Below are 27756 nucleotides of genomic sequence, written 5' to 3' on the forward strand. Positions count from 1 at the left end.
CAAATCAATGACCCTTTTTACCATGGCAGTGGAAAATGTGGCAGCAAAATAATAAATAAATAATGTATTTATACTATTTGTGGACATTTTTTTAATACTAAGTGACATTTGGTATAAGAATACAGGTATATTGGTATAAATTTGGTATAATTATATACACGATATTGATAAATCATGAGAATTCAAAGTTTAAATATAACGTGAAAATAGTTTTTCGGGATTGTCAGTTGGTTTTATTAGTTTACCTTGGTAATTTGTAAATGTTCAAATTGCCTTGCCTCTGGACACGAACTTGCTTTGGCTCACAATAATACAGTATCCATAATAATATGCTAGTATCTCACCAAAGGCACAACCATAAACATACACTAAAAGGCTTATGATCACAATTCATCCGGCGTCCGTAGTATGCTGGATAAAAATTTAGCTGCCAGTCCCCAGTACTAGTTTTCCAGCAGTATAATATAGTACTGACCAACATTATGATCAGTACTGTGCCGACACGGACTAACTTAGCTATGTAGTTAACACAATTACAGTATTGTTTTCATTGTGAGTGCCACCTTAATAGTCATAGATTTTTGATTACTCGTATAATTACATGATTTTGACTAAACACGAATTGTGTATAATAGACTAGCTATAACCACTGAAAGTAGAAAATCCATAAGCATTAAATAATCCTCTTACTATAAATGCATTAGTTTTTCTTATAAACTCATTATAATAGTACGATGCACTTTATAAAAGTGTTTATCTTTAAAGGTACCTACTATAATACGAGTATAACACTTATTGGACAAAAAACAATTAATATAAGTCATGTTTATTTCATTCCGAATAAATTTAAAAAAGTAAAATATACACAAAAGCTTGATATGGATTTACATATTTTTAACGAATAACTATACATTTTATAGGTTGGGCATGACAAATTATATTTTAAATATTATGTTTGTTTATAAATTATAATGTACATATATATTTTTTAACATAAGATTTTATTTAGGCAGGTACATTATACTACATGGTGTTGAATAATAAGGTTAATTGATAGATAAATAAATAATATTAAATACAATAATCACAAGAAGTACAGAGTGAAGGACTCCCAGTGGAGAACTTTGTAGTGAAGTAAAGTAGTTAAACAAATTGTATTATTACTATTATTTATTATAAATAGGTATATTAAGTTAAGCAGGTCGTAACAATTCTGAATTTCCAATCTCCTTTCGGAGTTGTTTGGGATAGTTATTGATAATATGTTTATATAAAATCATAATTAATTTAATTATACCTAACATATGCTAAAAAAAATATTCTAAATATTTTACTATTCGTCTAATTTTTATGCTTCTATTAAAATAATTCCAAGCTAATAAAGCAAGTAAAAATAATAATATTTAAAACAAATTATTTATTTTAATAATTCAAATATTTTGTTTTAAAACTTTTAATGAGAATGTCTTCAAAAGGTTTGTTATTGTTATAGGTATTCTATAAACGTTTTATTTGTTTGATTAAAGTTCATAAATTCCACCAAGTTTTTCTTGACAGCTGCCATTTTTCTCTCTGAAACCTCTGAATATTATCACAAAATGGTGAAGTTTTATATTTTATCGATATTGCAGAATGTTAAAAATAGTGTTACGAACGTCAAAAACATCTTTTTTTATTGATTTATCAGTGTGGCCAAAAAATAACATTAAATTACTATAGTAGGTATGTAATGGAACAATAAATGTTAAAAATAAGGAGAACAAATCTACTTTATTTTCAGAATTTTCTTTCCCGACGAGCAAAGTACGGAGATTTTATTCGTTTTCCCTCAACAGTTATTTCTCACTATAAACACAGACTTGGTGTGGTGGTGCTCAAATACACGAAAGAGAATTTGACAAACATGACTTGGAAGAGAATTAGTACCTATAAAGTTATAGGATAGTAAGATTTTTTTCTCGAGTTGAAACAAACAACTTCCGAGAAAAAATAATCTAGTACCCTAGAAGTGTTCAATTGTAGTTCCCAACAAACCATATTTCTATATAAACTATATTGTATTAAAATATATATAATATATTGAATATGTGTGTTTAGTTTCCCAAAATTGGCGTATCGTAGTAGATACATATCAAGTTATAACATTCTGGGTGAGTGTTACAATGATCGTTAATATTTATGTAATTATCTTACATTTTTTGTTCTTACTCGTTATTATCAATAAATAGAGAGAATATTAGTTCTTTAAAATTTGATTGCAGCAGCCTACAGAAATAGAGATACCAAGTTATCTTACAGTAACAACTATTGCTTGTCGTGGACAATTTTTTTTTGTTTTGATGCCAATTATAAATGCGAATATGGTGGACTTAAAATTACTGATATTCACTTTTTTGGAATAATTCATCGTTTTTTGTGTCGATAATTGTTAATAATTGTTTAAAAAGCATACAAGGATAAGACAGCTAGATAATAGATGGTACCTTATAGTTGTATAAATTGCTATGTCAAGAAGCATGTAGCTAATAATATTATCATCGTTATCGGCGAATAACTTGGCGTTGGCGAATGGGAGTTGGCAAACTGAGAATAAACCAAATTAGGGAACTATACACAGACTATGTACACATATTTCATATTATCGAAATACACATGTTATTAAAAAATAATACATTTTTAGTTATGTAAGTGGTTTAATGGGTAATGATGACAGTGCGTGTTATAGATAAATGTTTACGATGCATCCCCAATGTTTGATAGTATTATATTTATAATTATATATGCTATATTTAGACTCGTTTTAACATGCTTATGCATGATAACAATAATTACATAGTGGAAATGTTAATTGCATTTCACTGCCATTGGCTGGGAAATAAAATAATTTCAGCTGCTGCGCGATGTTTGAGAAACTCAAAGAACATATTATAGTCTCATATACAGCTTAAGTATTATAGCACTCGACCTGTATATCATATACAAGTATTAAATAATTTGTTATATATTATATCAAAAATTATGACGATTTGAGACTTTTTGCTTTTATATATTTTTTATCTGTGGTCGTAAAAATATTCGAGGATAGAAGATCTAAAACATAAATTTGTCTTAGGAATTAGTGAAGTTATATACAATGTGTTATTGCATATTTTTGCATAATTTGTTGTACTTTACAAAGAAGAAGTGTATTTAATAAATTTTAGAATTTTTAAATTTAGCTATTGATATCATATGATATTCAGATTTTCATATGTATAACGTATTCCCCATAATTTTTTCCAGAATTTATTTATAGTATATTTTGGTAATTTTAAACGCATAATTGCATGCATTTTTTTTAAACATTTTTAGCTATAATAGTTTCGAATCCCACAGCTGTATAGGTTATCCTCATTTATTATAGCTTATATGTGTTGTTATGATGATGTATACGTTTAGGAATTCCGATAAAATCATTTGCAGATGGCTTGCAATGCATTGTGAATTTGTGTCCCCGCATTATTACCAATAGAGACGTTACGTGGTATCTGGTAATCAAAAATGTTTTGGTAAAGATCACCTGATCGTAAATTTTCTCTGGAAGTACAGCTCGACAAGTTAATAAAAATCGTACGAAGAATTTATTACATGCAAGGTATTGTAGTCTATATTATTTATTTTTCAATATCATTATCGATATTGTTTTCTATTCGTTCCCGATTGATTATAGCTTTTCTTTATTTAACGAATTATTTTTCATTTATTATTTTTTTTCTTATTTTCGTCTCATTATATTCATCGTTTGCCAGTTTCTGTAATCTGACGCCCATATGCCTATATGCTCATATTATGCACTATAGTCTCACGATATTTTTAGCAACTTATAATAAACGAATCGTAGTCATATTTTCTAATCAATATTATTGATGGTGACGTGGACGAGTCGTTTCTCGTGTAACACTATTGACGTTACACCTCCATAGTGCAGTTTACGTTATATTACAAAAATAATAATTGGATTTTCATTTTACCAAAATATGTTATAATACAAATAAAGATAATAATGTCATATTATATGTATGTACATATGCTGACAGCCTTCGTGATATCTCAGATTATATAAGTATAGACGTGTGCAATGAGGAAGGAAATTGAGAAACAAAGACATAATAATATAATAACCATATTTTGAAAAAGAAACAGTTTTACGGCGTGCTATATAATATGCAAAGATCGTTATGTGCATTTATAATAATTGTGTATTAAATTCCGAAAATAAATTTATGGTTAGCAACACAATAATACATGTTTTGTTCCTGTAAAATTCTTTTAAAATGGTCTTGCCACGTCTTTTACTTTAACACTGGAACATAATCGTATAGTAACGTATTGTATATAATATTTTGTATAGCTCGTTAGTGTGTGGTGGTTATTTTAAACTTACTAAAAAAATTTCAGTATTTTTTGAGAAAACGTCGAAAAATAAAAACTTATTCAATGATAAAAACATTTTACAGTTTCATTGTTAAAATACTCCATCGCGTAAAATGTAGTCGTATACTCGTTCTGAGTGATTATCGTAATTACAGTTTTTCTATAAAAGTAGCATAATATACTTCATAATATTGAATGATATGTTTAATGAAATTGGATAATTGTACGCATGATTTTTTAAGGATTGCAAATAAATATAGTTATTTTTAACTATCTTTGAATAATATTAATTGCAATAATTTTTATGAATTTAACTAAGAAATTTATTTTAATGTTTACTTAAAAATAAAATTAATTTTTAAAATAGATATTTACACATATTAGTGTTTATTCAAATTACTTCAATAAAACTATTAATTAATTTACCGTAATTATTTGTAACTCTTATTTAATAAAGAAATAAATCAAAGTTAATGATTTGGCCAGTGCATTTTAAAAAAGAAGTAACTACCAGCATCCATTTAAAAAATGTTATCATTATTTAAAAAATTAAGTTTATTTTATTATTAAGACGATTGGCACTTACATATTTTTAAATTGGTTTTAAATAATTACTTGTCAAAATAAAATATAAAATATATAATATATATGTATATAATGAGCTGGACAATATAATTTGGTATACGCTTGATGCTTTTATCAATCGTTATTCCACAAATTGTATCCAAATACCAGCCAGGTCCTGATTTAACCAGTAGTGAATTACACCAGAATTATCCAGAACCAAATTGTATTCAAATAAAATATAGTAAGAATATTATCAATCTACTACAGACATATTGCAAACTAGGTTAGATTTGTACTGGCGATGACTGATAATAATAAATACCCAAACTCAGATTTCGAAAATACACTTTTCTAAATTCCGAAAAAAACACCAGATATGCAACTGCGAGCACCAAGTTATCAATGCAATTCCCCTTTTTTATTTCATTTCAAAATTTTGGACTATCCACCAGGACTTATCTGATGTAGTATTACTTTATAATGTTTTTCAAACTTACTATAACCTATTGGTAGGTACACAAAATAATTTTTTGGTGGGTTATGAGTTAATGTTTTTAAACTTTATAAATTATAAACAATGAAGTATTATAAATCTGAACATTTTTCAAAATGTATCATATTGTTCCTAATATTATCAAATAAACATAAAGTTTTTGAACAATAATAGGTATTTTTGGCAATTTTTTATCTTATGGTTATCACGATATGACGATCGGACATTCGCGAAATAAAAATAAACTAGTTTTTTCTGTACTTAGGTATTTAGGATAATAGATAATATATGTTTTTTTATTTTTTATTTTTTATCTTTTTATTTAAACTATTTTATTTACAATTAGTTTCAACAGTTAAATATTAACAAGAATATGTGTTATAATGTATAGTTTATAAAAATATATTATTATGTAATATTATTTTTTTATAATTACGAACAAATTTTAGATAAGAGATATAATTAAATAGGAGATGTATATATTATTTGTATTTGAATTGATTTAAAAATTAAAATACTTAAACTTTTTTAATTTAGTATCAGTTTACTGTATGTAATAACCAATTAGTGATTGTCTAAATAATAACTTATGAAGACATGACTTAACAATAATTATTAATCTATATTAATTTTAGTATGAAAATAGTCGGTTATTATGTTTAGTATTATAGACTATTTAGTACATTAAGTTTAATAGGTCAAAAAAAATATAACTTTGAATTAGATATATAAACATAAAAAAAAAAAACATTTACTAAATAATTTAAAGTAAAACAGGATGATTTTCATCTTAAAAAACTGTAGAAGTTTAAATCGCCACAGGACACTTCTTAAATGGTATAAAATGTCTCAAAGTAAACGAAAGTATGTTTTTTAAGAATATTTAATGCATAACTGCATTAATAAAGAAAACAAGAAGGGGTTAGCATGCTTGCTGAATTATTCTATAATATGTTGTTAAGTATGGTATTCACATCAAAATATGATTAGATATTACATATTATGTATATTCATGATAAATCATTAAACGTTTTTTTTTTGTTCTAATTTTGAAAATATGATTAGGTTTCATTGATCAATGTATACAATATGTAATGCGCTTAGTTATATTATAATTTATAATATACGCATCGCACTCATGTCATGTATTATATTATATTATTATTTGTATACCCAAAGAAAAGGAATATTTTTGTTTAACAATTATCTCAAATGGGTTGATTCAATGGCATCTATGGACGTCGATATATATAGAAAAAATACAAATAGTCAAATAATATATATCATACACATATTATGTTATTATTTACATTATGAAAGTATATTTTATTGTGATTGTATTCACTATATACAAGAATACAGAGCGTATATTATATGGTATGGTATTGAATTAAAATGAAACGGACTCTGTTTCTACTACAATAATATAAAATAATAATAATAATAATAATGGACGCCATGGGAACCGCATATCAGTCGTTGCGATTTTTTTCAAGTTTTTCGTGCCCCTGCGGGATTTTTTTCCATTTTTTTTTTATATTTTTATATAGTTTCCTGGTAACTCAATCTCGGACTGTGCAATGCGTTTTGTTTAGGAATAGACAATCTCAATTATATATAATAATAAACAAGATACATTATGATATTTATTTAGTATTTTTGCGTTCTGTGTAATATAAATACCTATATAATTATTTTTTTCAATAATAATATCATTATTTTACAATATAAATTATAAAGTATGATTGTTTTAAAGGTAAACGTACATTTCCTCAAAAATATTTTTTTCAATAATTGTATTTATTTATTTTTATTTACTAGTGTACAATTTTTAAAAAACTAAATATGACAAAATTTTCATACCTATAATTTGCTCAAAAATAGTCGAAATATTTTAAAAATTTTACTATAAATAGAAAATTATAATATAAAAATTTCATAAAGATTTATAGTATCAAAAGTTTTTAAATTACACCAAAAAAATAAAATGATTTATTCAAAAATTGGATATGTGTAAAAATGTATACGTTTTTTCTTTTAAAATGTTGAACTATTAGATCTTTTTATGAATTAAAGATGAGTATAAATAGTAGAATGGTATATCACAAATTTACACTGGGGTATTCCGAAAAATGTTGGATTACTAAAATGTTAACTGTTTCTTAATAAAACAGTAATTACTCTTGATTAATAAATTCGATTTGTACATATTGAACTTTTCAGAAAAATATTATGTATTGAATATGAAGTTTAAACTGTTTAAAAATTTCATTAACACTTGAGCAGAATTTGTAAAACAATATTTTTTTGTTAGTATTACAAAATCAAAAATAAATTAAAATGTTTTATAAATATACTTTTTTATTTAAATATATTTTATTTGTTTACACAATAAAAACATAAATAATAAGGATAACATAGAGAAAAATATAATATACAAAATATGAATCTCAGCAAAATTATCAATATTTACGTATTTATATAGCTAACTATATCTGTATGACACAAAAAAATAATATAATCTTAATAGAAATCATTAAACTAATTGTATGGCTTTACTTTGCTGGTTAAAAATGTTTGTATTAAGAATTAACGTCGTCGACATTTGAAAAAAATGCAATTACAATATTTGAACGCAATGTGCGTGTTTGTAACATGGTTTGTAATTTTTTATGTTAGTTAAAATATATATGAAAGGCGAATTTGAAGTTTATTAGAGCGTGTACGCACAAAAAGTGTAGTATAAATGGTTTTTTACGGGTACCAAAATATTTAATATGTATAGTATGGTTGTTGTTATTATTATTAAAACTACAACACAATACTACTAATGTCATCCTAATGCACTAATCGTGTTTCATACCAAAAGAGAAATAATCAAACCTGAAATTGTATGCATATAATGTGTACAAATATCATAATTAAATCGCTTAACTATCAGGCCTGTTATCATAGCTTTTAAATGTAAAAATATTAATTTTAATTCATAATAATAATATACTATAAATCTATAACACTAATATAGGTCTATGACACTAACTATATTATAATAGATACACTAATTGTATTTAATTAATTTTAGATTTTAAATGGAGCGATAAAATATATCTATTGGTTTTATAATAGTTATTATGTTTTTTTATAGTGTCTTTTATTGCACTTGGTATCAAAAAACTATTAAATGTTTAAATGTGGAGGCAATTTCTTGTAGAAAATTTGTGGGTATGACTTTTTAAAATAACTGGAAAATACTTAAAAAAAATTGCAGAAAACAGTAATATTTACGCAATACAAAATGCTGACAAAACGATTTCGGTTTTTTGTTGTAATTCTTAAAGAAAAATTCGCAAGGACTTGAAATTATCATCAAATATTTATATTTGAATTTTTTATACACGTGATATAATTTTCAAAATATTCCGGGTCTTTTTGAGCTATCTATAAACATGTAAACATTTATATTTTTTTTATTTATGTTGATAAAATGTTTTATCTTAAATTTAAATCAAAAGATTTGATATCAATTAAAAAAATATTGTATTATCATTATCACACTATTTTTTTTAGTAAATTTAAACACAATTAGATATAAAATGAAAAATAATGATTTTTTCTTTAGTTATTTTGTTGTAATAAAGAAAATAAACCGTAGAAACTTGAAACAATCTACTATTAGTTATACTTACATAATCAGCTTTTATAAACAAGGAAACTTTTTAAATTTTATCTTAATTTTAAGCTATTTATACCATAAGTCGATTAATATAATTGTGTAGAATGTATTAATATTAGTATGAGGATACGTTTATTATATTTTAATAAATTATATAATATTTATTATTATAATGAATACAAGGTTTGTGTGTATCTATGTAAGTGATCCACAACCACTCAAAGTTCTGAAATTTGGTCATATGTATCCAAGGATGATATTATAATTTCATCATTAAATTCAAACGTAGTGTGTATAAATAAACAAAACCATACACATTTTAAAAAATATCGCTTTGAAGGTAGAATAAAAGTAGGTACTACTTTCAAAGAAGAATTTTGCGCCCTTGGTGTAGGAATATTTCGAAATTCCCTTGTTACGGCATTGCCTGTGCACCAAACACCACAGATTCACAAATTCAGCATCAACTTTAGTCCAAACAATATTGCTTAGAACAATGTCAGATATGCCGAAGCTTTTAAGATACAAGGATCAGCTCTGATAGACAAAGACTACCAAAATTATAAAAATGATTTGTTTAAAAGCAATATAAAATACATTTTTAACACAAGCTAATCTGTTGTTAACATTTTCAATCAATAAGCCGTTGTGAAATCGTTCAGTTACAAATAAAATTACTGAGATTTATATCTTGGACGGATGGAAAAGAAGAATAATCTATAAAATAAGTATTGAACACCCAAAACCAATCTCTAACAAAAACTTCCTCCTTAAGGACCCCAAGTTTGGTACATCGTATATGAAATTGGCCAAGCAGGCCATCCAAACAAAACAAAGTAAAGCAGTAGAATATAGAAAACATCCAGTCACGTTTTCTAATTTGATTTGTATGCACAGCTGCGTGTCATATAATAATATAATGCATAATATAATATAATATTATATAATGCCAAAAGAGTCCATTTCATGTTCATATAATATTATATTGATCTACAGAATTTTGTACATTATTCGTATCTTTAAGCAGATTAAGTGCATTTTCCTCTGTAATGCATTAGCATAAATAATAATACACTTATTATTGTCATTGAAATTCATATTAGTAGGTATAATACGAAATCTAACTCTAATATTCGAATTTTCACATAAATCAGTTCAATTGAATGTGATAATAAAGTAAATGATAAAAACATAGAATCAAAATTTTTTACCTGGGGAGATTCGTGAAATCCGGAACTGTATCAACATAATATTATACTTCATGCGATGACCAGTGGTCTAATGGTGTTTTTGTTATCACTCATTATATAAAGCTGGGTGTCTGTGTCTGTGTATTACGTTTAATTTATCATTCAATGAGTTTTTAACGGAGTGTACAATTATAATAATATTATTTTACTTTTTTGTATTAGGTAGGTACTATTATATTTCTATAGATTATAACATATCATACAACATATCCTGTCTACCCTTTGTACGTCGAATTCCAATGATCTCTAGGTGACCATCATGCCATTTTTTTGTTAGTTACTGTAGATGAAATAGATTTTTTAATATAGCGTATACTATATAGTCAATATAACAAGATTATATAATTTAATCTTTTTACGGCACGTGCGTTAAACGTTTAATATAATAATACTCGTATTATATATTAGTTAAGTCGTAGCCCAATAACACGCTTACTGTGTATATATGTATATATATATATATTCATCACAATATTTATGAAGCCGGCGATGATTAATAATATTTAAATGGATGCCTAGCACTTTATTCGTACACGTGATTTACGACGCACACGCGTACATTTCACTCTACCCTTGAATCCCTGTACATATTATAGTAGACATGAGTAGTTGTGTAATAATGTAATAATATAACGTTAACTTAAATTATTGTTTATAACGCGTTAAGTTACTTTTGAGCGAATTGTATGTACACTATACAATTATGGTTTAAACTTTAAAGCATACCTAATAATTTATTATCGATAGTTCATTCCATTGTTCTAGTATAATTTTAATTTCGGGTTTTGACCATATTAACATCTAATGACGAAAGTAATTTATTTTATAATAAAATTAAATAAATCACACTAAAATTATTTACGTATATTTTGCGTATAATATCCCATTATATTATGTTAAATTGTTAACGAATTGTGTACCTAATTCAATATTAACACCGGAATGCGATTATTTCTGTGTACAAAATACATTATTATTAGAATAACGTCTGTTTAGTACCACTTTTTTATTTCTTATATAACAGGATAAAAATATAGACGATACTAAACATTAATAAAACCAAAACTAATTCAAATATTGAAACATCTAACAAATGGTTAATACAATATCAAAAACGAAATTTTTTTGGCGGGAGGGGGGAAGAAGCTTTGCTATAGTTTTTAGAGAAGTAAGAGAGGTAATGCTAACGACAAATTAACTATTGATGGGCAAAAATATCTATGTATTATTATGTATAAAAAATAAGATGACCTAAAATTCTGAGAGGCAATTATCCATGTTGGAACAGGGCTAAGCCTCCAAAATCTCTATAAATACGTTTACTCCTATGACTTAAAATTTGAATAGTAATAATATTAATAATCATTACAATAATATGGTTGAATGAAATTTAAAAAAAATTTGAATTTTTAATAACACAACATATCACAGCTTTAATATCATACATTTATTTTCTATTATACAAAATAAAAAGATTAAAAAATACGCAATAAAAAAATTTACGGACATATAATAGTGATAAAATCACATGCATAATACATTTTACGATATCAATTTATAAATATAAGAAATCTCAATATTTACGTTGCAATGCTGTTAACCTTCCAAGTCTTTCGTATTTATATATTATATATTTATAAAACGGCGATATGTACAAAAACTTAGTGGTGACCGATCAATCAAGGCATATATACTGCGACGTTGTTCTCCCCTCGTTGTTGACTTTGATGACGTGGATTTACGATCGGATTTCCTCCTGTGGACTTTGAGGAGACTCGAGAAAAATATTGCTTTGATTTATTTACGGTTTCGATGTTGCTTTTAAGCACACTGAATAATTACGAAAATACTTTGAACGACAATCGTAGAAAAACCAACATGATGATCAAAAACTATAATATTGAAAGTCTATGATATAAAAATCGCCACGTACAGTATTTGTAAGGTTAGAGGAGGCGGAGGAAGTAGAGATCGCATGTGTAAACAAATGAAATGTACGAATCGAAATAATTAAAAGACTTCTGAATTACGGAAATAAAGTATTATTTAGATATATATCATATTTCTGCTATGATTTAGGCCTGCTACATCGTGTGTTATCTGATGGTAAACAATAATCGAACTACGTACCTAATACTATATCGGTAGATACAAATACAAAACACATTTGTTTACATTTTGTATTCGCAAAAATCTCGACATGTGTGTACAGCGTCAGTGTGTAATATCACGAACCTTTCACCATTTTTTTCATACTTACTCAGAAAGTTAAATATTTAAACAAGCTAGTTTACTGTATTTGCACTACATTTTTCTGTTGAAAAAAATGAGTCCGGTAGTATACGTATTCAACAATATTACATTAAAAACGTTATTAACTACAAATATTTGTAATAGAACAAACGACTATTTATCAATTATAAATATAAGTTAGATAGGTACGTTGTATCCATATTATAGGTTAGGTTAGGTCAATTAAGAGGGTTTACTGAATTTCTCACTGGTATTTCTGTTTACTGCGATAGTGCGATACCGTAATAAAAAAAGGTTAGGTTAAGTTTGGTTATAAATACAATAAAATAATAATAATGTATATTATAATTATGATATTATATTTTCACATTTCTTTAATATTGTCGTTGATGAAATTATTTGATTCCCCCTCTTTTTTTTACCAAGCAGTTACAGCGTGACGTGAAATTGTAAAAGAATAAAATGGAAAAAATTGGTATTATTACAATATAATAATTAGTATTATATTCTATACGCATACATTGATGCACTAAATAGGTGGTAGAAGCCAATAATTTAGTGATAACCATTTTGCATTATCAAATCCTTATTACCGTAGCTATAGATAAGTTTTGTAGATTGTAGGTATTGACGGCATTATTAAATCGTTTATATTTTTAAACGTCCTCAGGGACGATGGCGCAGAAGATTTCTAGTCGTAAAAATATATTATATTTATATCGACAGTGCGGAAATTGATTTTCTGGGAAATAACACTTAATAAATTTGGCGTGCGGTGTGAAAACGTTCATGTTCCAGAAATCGGTTTTATTATGAGGCTTTATCGTCTATGTGGGGTTTGCCAACTATTATTTTGGATGTTAATGTTTGATCGATTAAAATAAAAATAAAACCTAATTTGATTTTCACTTATAATTAAACTGCCTATATGATATATTATAAATGATCAATAGATTCTTTTATCTAATTGAAAAACGCTATCAATTGACGGAAATATTAATAAACAGTGGAAAATTGACTATCATAGATTTTTTGATATTTCTAGTCCCTTTCGACAATTTGTAGGGATTCCCAATTAATTATGTTTCTAGGAATTTTTCAACTCTATTAAAAACCACAGCAAAGCTGCAAAATTCCTGGTTTTGAATTTTGAACAATTTCAACTCTAAAAATGTATTAGGCATTTATATTATATTATTCGTTAAAATTGTAAAATGTTGTATGCTATTAATTATGTACCTACCTATACAATAAAAATAATTATTTTTTAAAGTATATTAATCAGATATCAGACTAACAGTTAATATTATCTAGGAAAATTTTACTAATTATTTAAAGTTGAGTCCATCAGAAAGGGATAACAGTTTTTTATCAATTTTTTGCACTATAGTTTTTGTTTTATCATCCAATTAAGACTGAATAACTATATAATTAATGAACAATTAGTAGTTTACGGTATTGCATTGATATATCATGTTATTAGGTTAAAAGTATTTCGGAATTAAATAGTATTTATTTATGTGTTCTACATAAGGTATAGTTAAAGTTATCTTTCATGATATTTATTCGCTCGGTTTACGTTAAATAAGTGACTCCGCTTTAAATAAAAATTGTATAATAATAATAATATGTATACGTAAATATCACAAAGTCAATGGTTAGTATATGGTTAGGTCGGGTCTGGACTCGGGATATCATAAAATTTTACGATTTTGAAGTTTTTCCATAAAATGCATGACTAACGTTTCCCCACATAATATTATATGGTAATATAGGACGTGTACACTTACACTGATGCTCGCGCAACTGCGCCAAAGATAATCCGAAGTCGTCACTATAGTTCATACGCAATAACTTATAATACTTACCAACTAATAAAAACCGCAAGGTCGTGGGCGTCATTTCTCGTCGGCAACCAGTAGGTATTATCTAGTTCTAGTACAACGTGCTGTCGCGTCGCTAAATCGACGATATAAGATGCGTGTATCGTTTCGATTTCTCTCGATATACTTTTTTTTTACATACCAATTAAATTAAATTTTACAATGCACTTTATACGTAATAATAGTGTACGTCACGTCTGGTGCGTGTAAGGTATACATTTCGTAATTAACGACGCTACTGCAAAGTATCGATTTTTTTTGGTTTTTCCATTACTCATATTATTATTAGTCATATACTCGTATATTACTCGTATTGCAAACGTACATATTAATATCGATGTTGATACGATCAATGTCTATATGCAAAGTGATTACGGACCACCACGATTACCAGTTACGATATAATATTAACTTATTATAAATCGCATTATCTACAGTATTTGTAAATATTATATAAGTACATTGAAGTTGGGCCCCAGTCCAAATTGTAATAAAAATAAATAAATATTATGCTGTAAGAATGTAGATCCTTAAAATATTCATATGGCATTATATTGGTAAATGCATATTATAATAATATCATAAATACTTCAATATTCATATCATAATTTATTACTGTTATCGATAATAATTATATAAACAAAATTAAGAATTTAAGTGAAGTGTACTTTCATTTTGGCATGGCGCTTGTATACGAAAATAATTATTCTTAATAGGGTTTTTACTTTTTAATGTTAATTTATTATATTATTATTTTCATTATATATTATATTAAATAAAATATAATACACGATGCGTACCGTCTGCAGTGACTGATGAAAATAAAAATTGGTTCAAAACAGCGTCATTGACGCGTATTTAATAGTAAAACCAAGTTTAACATTAAGATATTATATAATAGGTACCTATAGGCTATATAGTAAAAATAAAACATACTGTTTTGCGTCTTATATTCTTGTATTCAATTATTTTTATAACAAATGATTAACCATTATTTGTATTTCACGTATTTTTTTTATCTCGTAATAATATTAATTTCGTATTTAAATATTTATAATGATTAATGAATTTGTATCTCGTTATTCGTTTCAAATCATTATTTAATTTCTGTATGTTTTTTGATCGATCAAAAATCTATGGTATTTTTATAATATTATAAGTTGAATAAACGAATGTTTGGATTTTAACTAGGTGCTCTTGAAATATAATAAGTTTAATAGGTATTTTTTTGGAATATACTTTATATGAATATATATCGATATTAATCGATCTTATTTTAATTTTTATTATCGTGCATACAAAATATTTGACTATTATAAGCGGATTAATAAATAAATTGGTTTTAAAATAACGTATATTTCAGGTTTTTAATTTATTTTTGTTTTTCATTAAGTTTTGAAATATTTTTAACATTGAGTTTCTGGTTGTGAATTTGATGTGTTACACACTTTAGTAATAGTGAAATTCCAGTATATTTCTTAATAATTGAAAAAATCAATAAGTCCAAGAAAATATATCTTACTTAAGAGTTAAGATCAGTTTTTTTTTAAATAGATTTTGTTGTTTTAATGTTATTCAGGAAGGATAGGTTAACCTAACCCATTTCGCCATATTTTAAGACGCCCAATTGAACTTTAGATTTTAGTGTTCGGATGTTGGTGTTTGTCATTCTGTCTGCTGTCACTCATTTGTACAATGTATGTAAACAAAAACGTTAAATACTGTTTTAATTAAAAATAAAGGTAAACGTTAATGTTTAACTCTGAATAACAATAAATGCAAACGTTGTGTATACCTATGTAGGTATTGTTTTATTTATAAATAACACAAAATATAATTATAATTTTTTTATCGTATGCAAATATGTACTCATCGCATTTGAAAAATGATTGAATTAAAATTTAATTCATCTATTACATTCAAATTCATAATTATTATGAGGTACATTCCAAACTATAGCAGTACATATTCCTTTATTGTTTTTATTTATACAGAATAGTTTAAAATAATATTAGAAAAAACTTTATAAAAAATAATAGTTTTGATTGAATAATAATTACGACAAATCATTTTCATTTTTGTACAATAATGATTTAAAATGTCGTATAAGTATCCTTTCTGGCTTTCTACAATAAAGAGTTGGAAAAAATGTTATCTGTGATGACTGCTGACACTGCTATAATATTATGTATTTATCAGAATTATACTTTGTTTCTTAATCATTATTGATCGATAAAAATGTTAAGCCTAATTTTATTCGGGTCAGCATTTTTCCGGAGTGTTATCGAATCACGTCCGACGTACTAATAACTCCTGTGCCATACCCGGTAATGAGCATTTAGTATGTATTATATTATAATTATAATATACAGCTACAAAGTATATTATATTATAGGTATGAAGTATGAACTGTATAATATAAAATATAATACATACTCGTATAGTTCACATATCGCATTTACCTATTTTTTATTATGTATTACAAACTTTTGTATTGTTATACTAAAAATGAGTACTTACTAGTTACTACCTATATTATAAAATATCTAATTAACGATACGAATCAAGGGTTTATGTAAGAAAAATCAATACATAGTTTTATAAATAAATTTTAATCGTAAAAAATATATAAATGATTATTAAAGTTGAAAACAAAATATTCACATACCTATTTTCATCTACCTCCTATGCACGCTGTAAACACAACTCTACACTTTTTTCTTATTAAAGCTTTTATACTTACATAACGGATTTGAAAACTCGATGGCAATTATTAATATCCTACTTTGTATACAGATGTAAGATTCGTATAATTAGCTATATATTTCAGAATTATAAGAAGCGCAAAATGTACATATTGTTATTTTTGTGTCTTTATAAGGATAATTACCTACTGCATATTTCCATAAGCAGGTGCACTGTTTTTAATAATAATAATATTCCATTATATTTAATATCATTTTATTGAGTAGGAATAGGTTAAAATATACATTATTATATTGCATTAATTTATTAAAAATTATTATTTAATTATTATTAGGTAAATTAGGTTAATAGAGTACCTACAAATTTGAACGAATAATCTAAAAATAATATACCTAATACATAGACTAAAAAGAGAATCATATTTTTCACGAGTTTCTCTACAACCTACAGTTAATATTTCTTAAATTCAAATAAAAGAACTGAAATTGTTATAAACTATACGAGTAATAAAATATTTTCAATATTTTTAAATTTCTAAAAGAACAATTAATGAAAAATCTTTATATTTATAATTTTCATTATTACATTTACAAGCGTTTTCACTTCAGAAAAATAAATAAATTATATCAATATAAATTAAAAAAAGTAAAAAAAATATCCATTTTAAATGGATTAAATAAAGCCGAAAGTAAACTGAAAATGTTATCATGTCTATAAATAGCTTATATAAATATTTGGTGAATGTTTCAAGTTCTTTAAGTTACTATAATATACTAGTTTTTATCTGATTACCTACCAATTTTTTGCAAAAAAAAAAGAAAGACAACACATCATTATAAAATCAATACATCAACTCACTTTGTTATTTGTAAGACAGACTAAGATTCTGTAAACTATATAAGCATTGATAGAGAAATAATTTTTATTAAAACCAAAATGATTGCAGTTCATGATTAAACAATCCCAATGGGTTAGTTATCTATTGTACCCAAAGAATATTTATCTGCGATTGTAGCCAATTTAGAGCTGTGTTGACGATCCGAAGTATCAAATTATACGGTGGTTTAAATACTTTGAAGATAAGATCCAAATCACAATTAACTTTCATTTGTGGAAGACTGCATTAATAATAGGCGCGTAGTGCGTACTGTAATCGATTTCGTGACAAACACGGTTTGCTTTTATGGCAAAATTAATCAATATACTTCGGACCTCTGTTTACTTAATTTGGAATATTAATGCATGCCAAGTAGTACACTGGATGTATTAATACATTTCAGCCGATAAATATATGGATTAGATATTTAGGTGCATCAAAAATCGATGCCATTAAATGTTTAATAAACGATTAAATTAATATGATAATGCAAACGAAATGATAACATTGATAATTATTATAACATGCAATACCACATCCTCTTAACGCAAAAGTTTACTCGTGTACCGTTGTCATAGGTACACACACCTAAATGTAGGTATATTATTATAATATTACATATACTTGGAACAGTCTACGTATAAAAGGGCTGTACAACGGTATTGTATATCAAGCAAATATGATAGCAGTGTTTAAATAATAATATATTACATTACAATTCAAAGTTCTATGTTCAAACCATATACGTTCAAATATCATTGAAATAATTTAAAATAATTAAAACTTAAACAGTTTAACATAATTTTGTGGGAATTTGATGTCAGAGGTTTTTTTGGCTGGCACTTTTAAAAATAATGACATTTAAGTTGGACGAAAAAACGATGCAATGCAAAACTTACGTTATATTTCGTTATTAAATTTGAAATTTATTGGAAAAGTTTTCTGGTTTTCGTATACCGGCCGTCACGTATAATATTACTATTTCGATAAACAATACAAACTCGAAACGTCTACGATAAACTGTATTATGTAACATTGCAGTATGGTCACTTGACGCTTGTGCGTTTATTTATTTCTTATTATTAAGATCCGCATTTTTCATGTAAATGCATAATTTGATTGAACGATGGTATCTTTATTCTTATTAAAAATGACCAAGTTAAAACTTCTAAAATAATAAAAACGTATTTATTTATTTTTTTACATCTTATCATATTTTGAAGTAATAATTATTTTTATATAATATGAAAAAAGGCAGGAATTGATGTTGAATCTATCAAATATTATAAAGTTATTAGTGGCAGATTGACACCATACAATAGAACTATTTTATTAAATTACCTATATTAAAATAATTTCGTTTCTCGTAATTATGTGTAGATGAATAGTTAATGTTTTGAATAATTGTATTAATCGTATAATCAACTGCGCACATGACTAAGTCTGTACAAAATAAAATTTTATAAACATTTTTTTCTTTACATAGTTTTTGTTTTTGGTGATTGATAAGAGTGTACGTTAATAAATTTAACTAACCTTGTACATGTCAGATAGACGGAGAGAAAGAAATAGTTATAATAAGTGTGTAAAAAATACGATTAACTGTATGTTAAATTGCAGTGCCCACGATTATTTATTGGCAGTGAATCAATTCAGAATAATGTTTTTGCAGAATCGTAAAAACTTTATATTGTTGTTGCCGGGTGAATGATTTCAGGCAGATTCACGCATACTCACACTGCACAAATATAAAAAAACATCAAGGATTTTGATATAATTTATAAAGATGTTGAACGTGTGTTATCGACACAAAATAACTAGTGTTATTTTCTATTTATATAGATGCGACGGGTCGACTGATAATATGACATCAATAAATGTTCCAATGTTTTTCATAGAAGTCGCATAACACTCGGAAAATTCACATTTACAACTCAATATGCGTACAATATATTGAATCGATGCATGATATTCGGCAAGACGCTTCGTTGAATAAATACGTAGACAACAGTCATGTGTTCAATGGTAATCATTTGTTTTTATTTCTATGATAGTCTTAAATCTTAATATATTATATTATTACGCATTGTATACAAATATTGGATCACGTTGGACAGTACTCTTGAAATAGTTGAAATCGCCGTCCTTGTGAAAGTACTACGCTATCTTACAATTATTGGAAATATTAAATATATCATGAACTTAATGTTATTGTTTGGATGGCTTTTGTCTAGGTGCTCATTCAAGTAAGTGGCGTTCTTTAAGTACCTACTATATATACCTACTTAGCCGAGCGGCGAGTCTTACATAAACGAGTCGTGGGTGTTAGTGAGACTCCCGATCCGTCATATCATAACTATTGAAATAAAAATAACATACATATTTCGTACTTTTGTCAGTATTATTCTATAAGAACACCGTGGAAGTTATCCGATTTGGAATTGCTGTGCACGTAATAATTTATGTATTAGAAACTCTTATAAAGAGTTAAATATATTTTTTGTTAACTATTCACTTAAACTTAATATTCTTAACGTTGCTGCATTCGACTCAAATTATTATTTCTTATTGATTTGTCCATTTCTCAAAAATAATGTTAGGCATTCTTAAAATAATATTTAATTTGTGTTAGTTATTATTAAAATAATTTATACATACTAATTAATAACATGTCCATTTTTTTGTATTTTATCTACTTAGCCATCTTTATTGTTTATGTCATGTTAACAGAATGTGGTTAATCATGCAAATGTCTGTCTTAAAATTTAAATTTTTGGACTTGAAAATATTTAAATATTTATATTACACTGTTACTGCGGGAACATGGCCAAACGTCTTGAAAAATAATTCACACAGTCCATGTGAAGGATTATCAAGATTATTGGTGCAATTTACACAACCGAGTACGTTGCCAACAGAAAAACATACAAAACAAGAACAATGATGATATAATAAAACAATCGTGTATTGTTGTAGAAGTTATGTTTGTGCTCCATTCCTTCCACCCAGACGCCATTATTGTCGTCTACTCCGGCGTTTAATAATATAAATCCCGACTACAAATCATCTGGTATGGAACCATAGTCATTTATAGATCGATGACTTCAGTCATACTTAACTTTGTTTGTTGTGTTTTGAATTTTTTAAGTCATTCTACGTCCATTTATATTTCAAAGCATTAGATATTCGTTACCTAATTGTTTTTTATTTAGTTCATTATTTTATCTGTATACCCATGCAAACTTATTAAAAATTTACATAAAAACAATATTATTGTAATTATGTTAAGTATAATATATGTTAATCTGATTATATCATCATGAGATTCTCGAAATATTAATTAAAAAACTTCTAGTTTGAACAGGTTTTTAAATTTTTGAGTTGATGTTATAAAAAGTTCATTTAATCTGCAGGATATTATCCGACCACTGCAGAAAAAATAAAAACTACTGATGGTTTTCAATTAGTGTTGACTATTGCAATTCTGTTATTTGTGCTACAGTGGTTTAGGAATTTCATTATTGTATTTTTATTGACAGTTTCCCTTACTTTTAAAAACGTCATAATCCCATCAAAAGTTTTTATTGCATCAAACATTTTTGTTTTAAAGCTGTAGTATTCACTATATTATATGTCTAGACACACGTGAAAAAACAAAATTATGAAGTTTTTCAAAAAATAAAAATAAAGTTCCAATTAAATTCCCTAATTGAAATATAGACTTTATAAAATTCAAGATTCTCGAAAAAAGTTGATATATCTTATGAACCGTATGTATTTGTATTTAATTTGTCTAGTTTGATGATATAGGTTTTTGCCAATGACTATATAAAACAACGGTTTTACTGGTTAGGTAATACTATACTAACTAAATATTTAATCTTCAATCAAGTCATATCAAGAAACCTAAAAGCTTTTAAACTGTATTGAATACGAAAGGATCCGATGATCTACGAAGTGTCTCTGCAGCAAACGACGACCTATTTTATTTATATTATGCTAGCAGGCATCAGAACTTTAACCGATGAACTCCAGTGACTACAGTGCACTGCGCCATTGACCGTTGAGACCGGTATCACACTGTTCGACGGATTACCTGACCATAATCCTTTGGACCAGCAACTTTCGGCATCAAAGCGGTGACCGACGACTAGTCTATTAGCAGTAAAGCACAACTGACGGGGTAATTCTCACAACAGGTATCTTAGCAGTGCAATTCAAATACTGACGCCATAGTTGAAGAGTTCTCAGCAGAAAAGTGGTATTCATTTGGAAATTGACCGAATAGTTGTAATAAGATATTAATCACGTTAGTCCATTTACCAACATTCCCCGTTATACGATGGCATTAGCTCGTTTAGTTATCCTTGCTTGGTATAAATATCTTGGATTTGTCACTAAGCTCCAGGCTTTCGTAACGTGTGATTTTCTTACGTCATCTACTTGTAAATTGTAATACTATATTTCCTATATGTACTAACATAGATCATGATCATCCAATCTGCTTAATTTAAATATCGGTGATTGGCACTCTTTTCCTACCTATAAGATGTACTTTAGTGAAATATAAGATCATAATAGATTATCTAATAAAACAAAATATCGAAAACCTCATAAATTATCCTCATGAGTATAGTACTACAGTATACCACTAATCACTATCCACGTACATCGTGTCATAATAATATTATTATTATTATAACACCGAAATACCTTTAATCTATATGTAATTGGGCCATACTTTTCATCAGACCTTAAAGCCTATATGATAACGATTTCACATAATTTAGTCACGGTATAAGACCGAAGTCTTATACCTAATTTAATGGAAAGTAATTGAATGATGTAAGTTAAAAAAGTGTTGATTATAGATAAAGATACAAAGTTGATAAATAAATAAATTTGTCCCTTAACATGTCTTACTATTTGAAGATTTTGAACATTCTAATATAAAAGATTTATTTTTTAATATTAATTCCATATTTAAAACACGAGGTATAAATTTGTTGACGATAAAAATTATAAAATTATTTTTTTATTAACATGAATTAGTGAACGATTAATGACTGGATATTTGTCCGTATCACTAGGTGACCGCGGTCATTTAGACATATAAATAATAATATTATTTTATATTTTTTAAAAATAATTTGTATTAATTACAGTAAAATTTTGAATTCATAAGTTATCTACTCATGAGTGAATCTGAGATTCAAATTATTATTTTTATTTTTATGTGACTTAGAAATAATTTAATAAATTTCCTGTGGTTTCCAAATAAATTGGTTTTATTGGAGGGCTCTTACTTCACAATTGAGTTTGACTACCAAATTCACCGTCCTACACACCTGTCATTGTGTATGTTTATTATACAATTACAAAATTAAAGAAACAATTTTTTTTTAAAACCAAAATATTAAAATATAATACTTTGATCACAATTAAACTTCTGCCGTTAACTTAGGTATAATTTCTCGTTATATATTTTTTTTTCGAAATACTGTTCCTTTTTACATTCCTAAGTTTAATACCACCTATAAGTGATATAATCACTACCTAATGAAATATCTTTTTCAATAAATTGTAATATTATTTTATTATTTGAATTGTATTATTTTGTTATTCTAGTATTGTCATGTAAAATGTTTTTTTGTGAAATTAATTATTACACTGTATTTGCTATTTAACAATTTATTGTTTTATCATTGCCATAATAGTATTTATACTTAGGTTTTATATATATATATATATATATTTATTTTATTAAATTAAAGAAATCGTTACTGTAATGGGATGATGGTTGGATAGAATTTAAACTTCAAATTTATGCTGTTTAATAAATGGTAAAATATAATATGTATTATTTTTTTTTTTTTTAAATGTTGTATTTATTTTATTTCAGACATGGATAATTTTATTTATCTATGCTGTTCTTATTTTCCACTGTCTATTATAGACTAATTATACACTTATTTAAAACATTTATGTAGGGATTTAATTACAAATGATGTTTTAACATATATAATCGATTAATTAAAATGAATGATAATATCTGCATCACCGAAACTATTAATAATATATACACAGGTAATAGTAGTAATTATAATAGCATTTTAGAATAATGAGGTTACGTATTTGCCCATAAATAATACGATATTACATAGATTTTGTATACAAGATTCTTATGTGTAGCCTTTTTGATAGCGTAAAGCGTAATATGTCTATGTACATCCTGGTCCTTCAGGGTATAAACTAACAATATTATGTTGGCTTTAAATAACTTCTGGTCTGATCAGATTCATTTCCGAAACGCATTTTCGTGGCGGTCAGCTATTTGTTGATGGTTTGATTTGAGAAACGAACTTTCTAATATTATAAGTTAAAACTCAAAATTGAATTTGGTGCATTGAATAATATCAAGTAAATTCGTGGTCGTTATACAGTATTAGTGCAAACAAAAACTCGGATTTTTGTATTGTGCTGGGTTGTGGAAACGCATGTCACACGTCGTATATAGTTCCAATAGAACACGTTTTCATAAAAGTACATAACACGTCCCTTGCTATTTCCCTTAATACGATTTTAATATTTAAAAAGTTCCTTTCATACATGCCGCATTCGTTATTTTTATTTCCTATTCTATGAGTTAGGAAAAATACAAACGTTTATTGTCTTCTGGGGTCAAGGGTTTTCGTCTTGGTATAATCGATTTTCATACTATAAAAGTAATGATAACATTATTCTAAAACGGACGTATCTATAATCATCGAATTTCAAAAATACGTCATGTATGACCAAATAATAACGAAATTAACAGGAATATGTTATCAATGATTTCCATTTTCGGGAATAATACACCTGTAACATATAAACCATAGATATTAGATATATAATACCGTTGATTAATTATACCTAAATAGTAAATGTACAAATTGATTAGTAAATTTAATATGTCTGCTTTCATGTAGTGTACATGGTAGTGTGACAAGGCAGTTCAATTTTTTTGCAAAACTGTAAAATCCAATGTTATAGGTACACTTTGTGGTATGGATCAATAAAATTATATGTTGTTTTATATTTAAATGGGTATTTCATTGACAAAAACTGTTTGTTTGATTAATGATTAAATTAATAATGGGACTATAATAATTAATTAGGCACTTTAGTGAACTTTCTACGATAATACGATCGATTAATTTTAAAACAGTCATATAATACGAGGACAAAGCATTTGTTATAGCAATATTATATACCTACTGATAATCAAGAATTATTATTGGTTGGTCGGTTGGTCGAATACATGTAGCCAAAGTTTTGACATTGGTCGTGGTTCCGTCGTAATAATAATTAAGCCGTGTTGGCCAACCGTTGTTATATATCGGTGAATATTATATAGTCGAGATTTGGTCGAGATAATTGAAAGTTGAATAATAGCCACATCCTTTCAAAATAAAAAGTTTCTGAAGTCATACCAAAAACGGTCAAGGTTCAATTAAATTTGACAGCGTATTTGCTGAAACTTTTAGTATACAAGTAACCCAGTTTAACGTTATTAATATACATAAATATCTTTATTGGATTTTTTCGATTTTCATCCATACAATATTTTCTAAGTCAAAAAGTTTGGAAAATTTAATACAAACTTATACATTTTTTTTATTAATTTTATTTAAAAATATCGAAACAAACATACTCCTTTTAAAGTGTTTGAATGTCAAATTGTTGATAAAATTAACTGAAATCACAAAAATTTGTAAATTATTATGAGGTTAAAAATTGAAAACAATTCCAATTTGTGTATGTAAACTGTAAAGCTTGAAAATGCATTACAAAGATTTTATAGATTTTTCTTACTGGAACTATAGAATATAAAAAATACTAAACTTCATTATGGTCGTTTGAAAATCAAATTTAAAACTTAATAGTTCTGATATTACTTATAGCGCATAAGTTATATTATTATAATATACTAAATACTATATCAATATACTTGGCCTAATTATAAGCTATTTACTTGGAATTTTCAAATTTTTAAATTTTTCTTGGTTACTAAGATTTGAAAATGTTTCATATTACGACTCATCAAAAATTTAAAATAAATGTTAAAAATATTAAGAACATACGTCCTATTATTTTTAATATGTTTTTGAAATTTAAATCCTCAGTTTCGTTTGTTCAAAATCGATTTTTTGGATACTACAGTATATGATTTACTTCATGTTTTTCATTACAGTGACCTACTCAATTACGAGTACACTTAAAACTATAAAAACCTAATATACCTACAGAAGACCTACAGCAGAAACGAGTTCCTCAAATTTTATTTTATGCATTACGTGTGATGCTAACGACCACGGAGTGCATGGGGGTGGATCCTACGTCAGTGTATATTATACAATTTTTATAAGATGTTAAACGAATAAATATTGTTTCAAAATGTGGAACCGCAGAAAGGACAAGGAAATTCGCTAAACCTAGTACTATTGATTTTTAAGTATATTATAAAATCAATGCTAGCGCTGGTTCACACAAGAGAAAATTATAAATCCAAAATACAAAATTATTAAGCCAGCGTTATCTATACCTATCTCGCAGAAGTAACAGCTGTGGTGACATATTTGCTTTATATATATTGTGTATTTCAATAATCACAGAAGAACAAATTTTCTACGTGGGTAAAAGAGAAACAGGAAAAAGCAAATTGTAATCAGGAAAATAATCTAATCTTCCATATTTCATGTTGTTTGACAATAAAGTGTTTAAAAAATGCTAAACATTTGGAGTATATCCTTGTATCCTTGAAATTCGTTTGTGCACCGATCGTGATTATTATTTGTTTGTGTTTTGTTGTCTTCGACAAGCGCAATCCGTTAGATTTGGATGAGAGATGTCATAAATTATTTATCGTCTACAGCTATAACTCTTAAAATATTTATATACCTAATTTAATAATTTCTTATTTAAAAATTTAAGTATTTTAATTTATATAACTAATGGGTTTAATAACAGTTTTTTTTCATAGAATACGATAAAGTGATTACAACGCTAAGTTTCCTCCAATGTATGATATATAATAATAAAAAAAAAACTAATTGCCTTAATATGTAAGAAATATGGAATTATTGAGAAATATGTAAAAATATGTAAAATGAAATATAGTTCATTTTATTGAAAATCACTTGAAACGAATTTATTACTTACCTAAATTAATTTATCAAGTAACAGTAAAAATATATATTTACATATAAATCCGAGCCCTATTTATCACTATTTCGATTTTTATAACTTTTAGGATTTTTAGCCTTCTTCGGTCCGGTTTGGTATATATTCGCGTAGCTAATGAAGTTTAAAGTCCATAGCCCGTAGGTACCTATGTGGTTTCTACGCGGTCCTTAGTGGTCGGTCACAATAAATTGCGTTTAGATATAACGCCGCTAACCGTCCGGCCATCGGATAATTTTTTTCATTTTTGTCGATACGTATTGTATTTTTATACACAGTTTGTTCCCAAATCGCGTAATAAACGTTGCTTAAAAGTCGCGTGTTTGTCGTTTGTACATAAAATCGATTTGTAGCAGACGGAATCGCGTTAGGTTAGGTTAGGTTAGGAAATAAACCATAAAATACTATCATTTTAAATT

At 26.4% G+C, this 27756-nt stretch overlaps 1 protein-coding gene across 3 annotated transcripts in view; it reads left to right on the forward strand.

Annotated features, from left to right (window-relative positions):
• The window catches only part of LOC132929317 (neuropeptide Y receptor type 2-like), a 170171-nt gene that overhangs the window by 2461 nt on the left and 139954 nt on the right, over positions 1–27756 (forward strand). The window contains exon 2 of one of the 3 annotated variants that reach the window (XM_060994593.1): positions 19958–20140. The exons of the other annotated variants lie outside the window; for them this stretch is intronic. The gene's annotated coding sequence lies outside the window, so the exon portion shown is untranslated. The remainder of the gene's footprint in view (positions 1–19957; positions 20141–27756) is intronic. 3 annotated transcript variants of the gene reach the window in all.

This window comes from Rhopalosiphum padi, chromosome 4 (genome assembly GCF_020882245.1).
Source record: "Rhopalosiphum padi isolate XX-2018 chromosome 4, ASM2088224v1, whole genome shotgun sequence".
NCBI classification, from domain to species: Eukaryota; Metazoa; Arthropoda; class Insecta; order Hemiptera; family Aphididae; genus Rhopalosiphum; species Rhopalosiphum padi.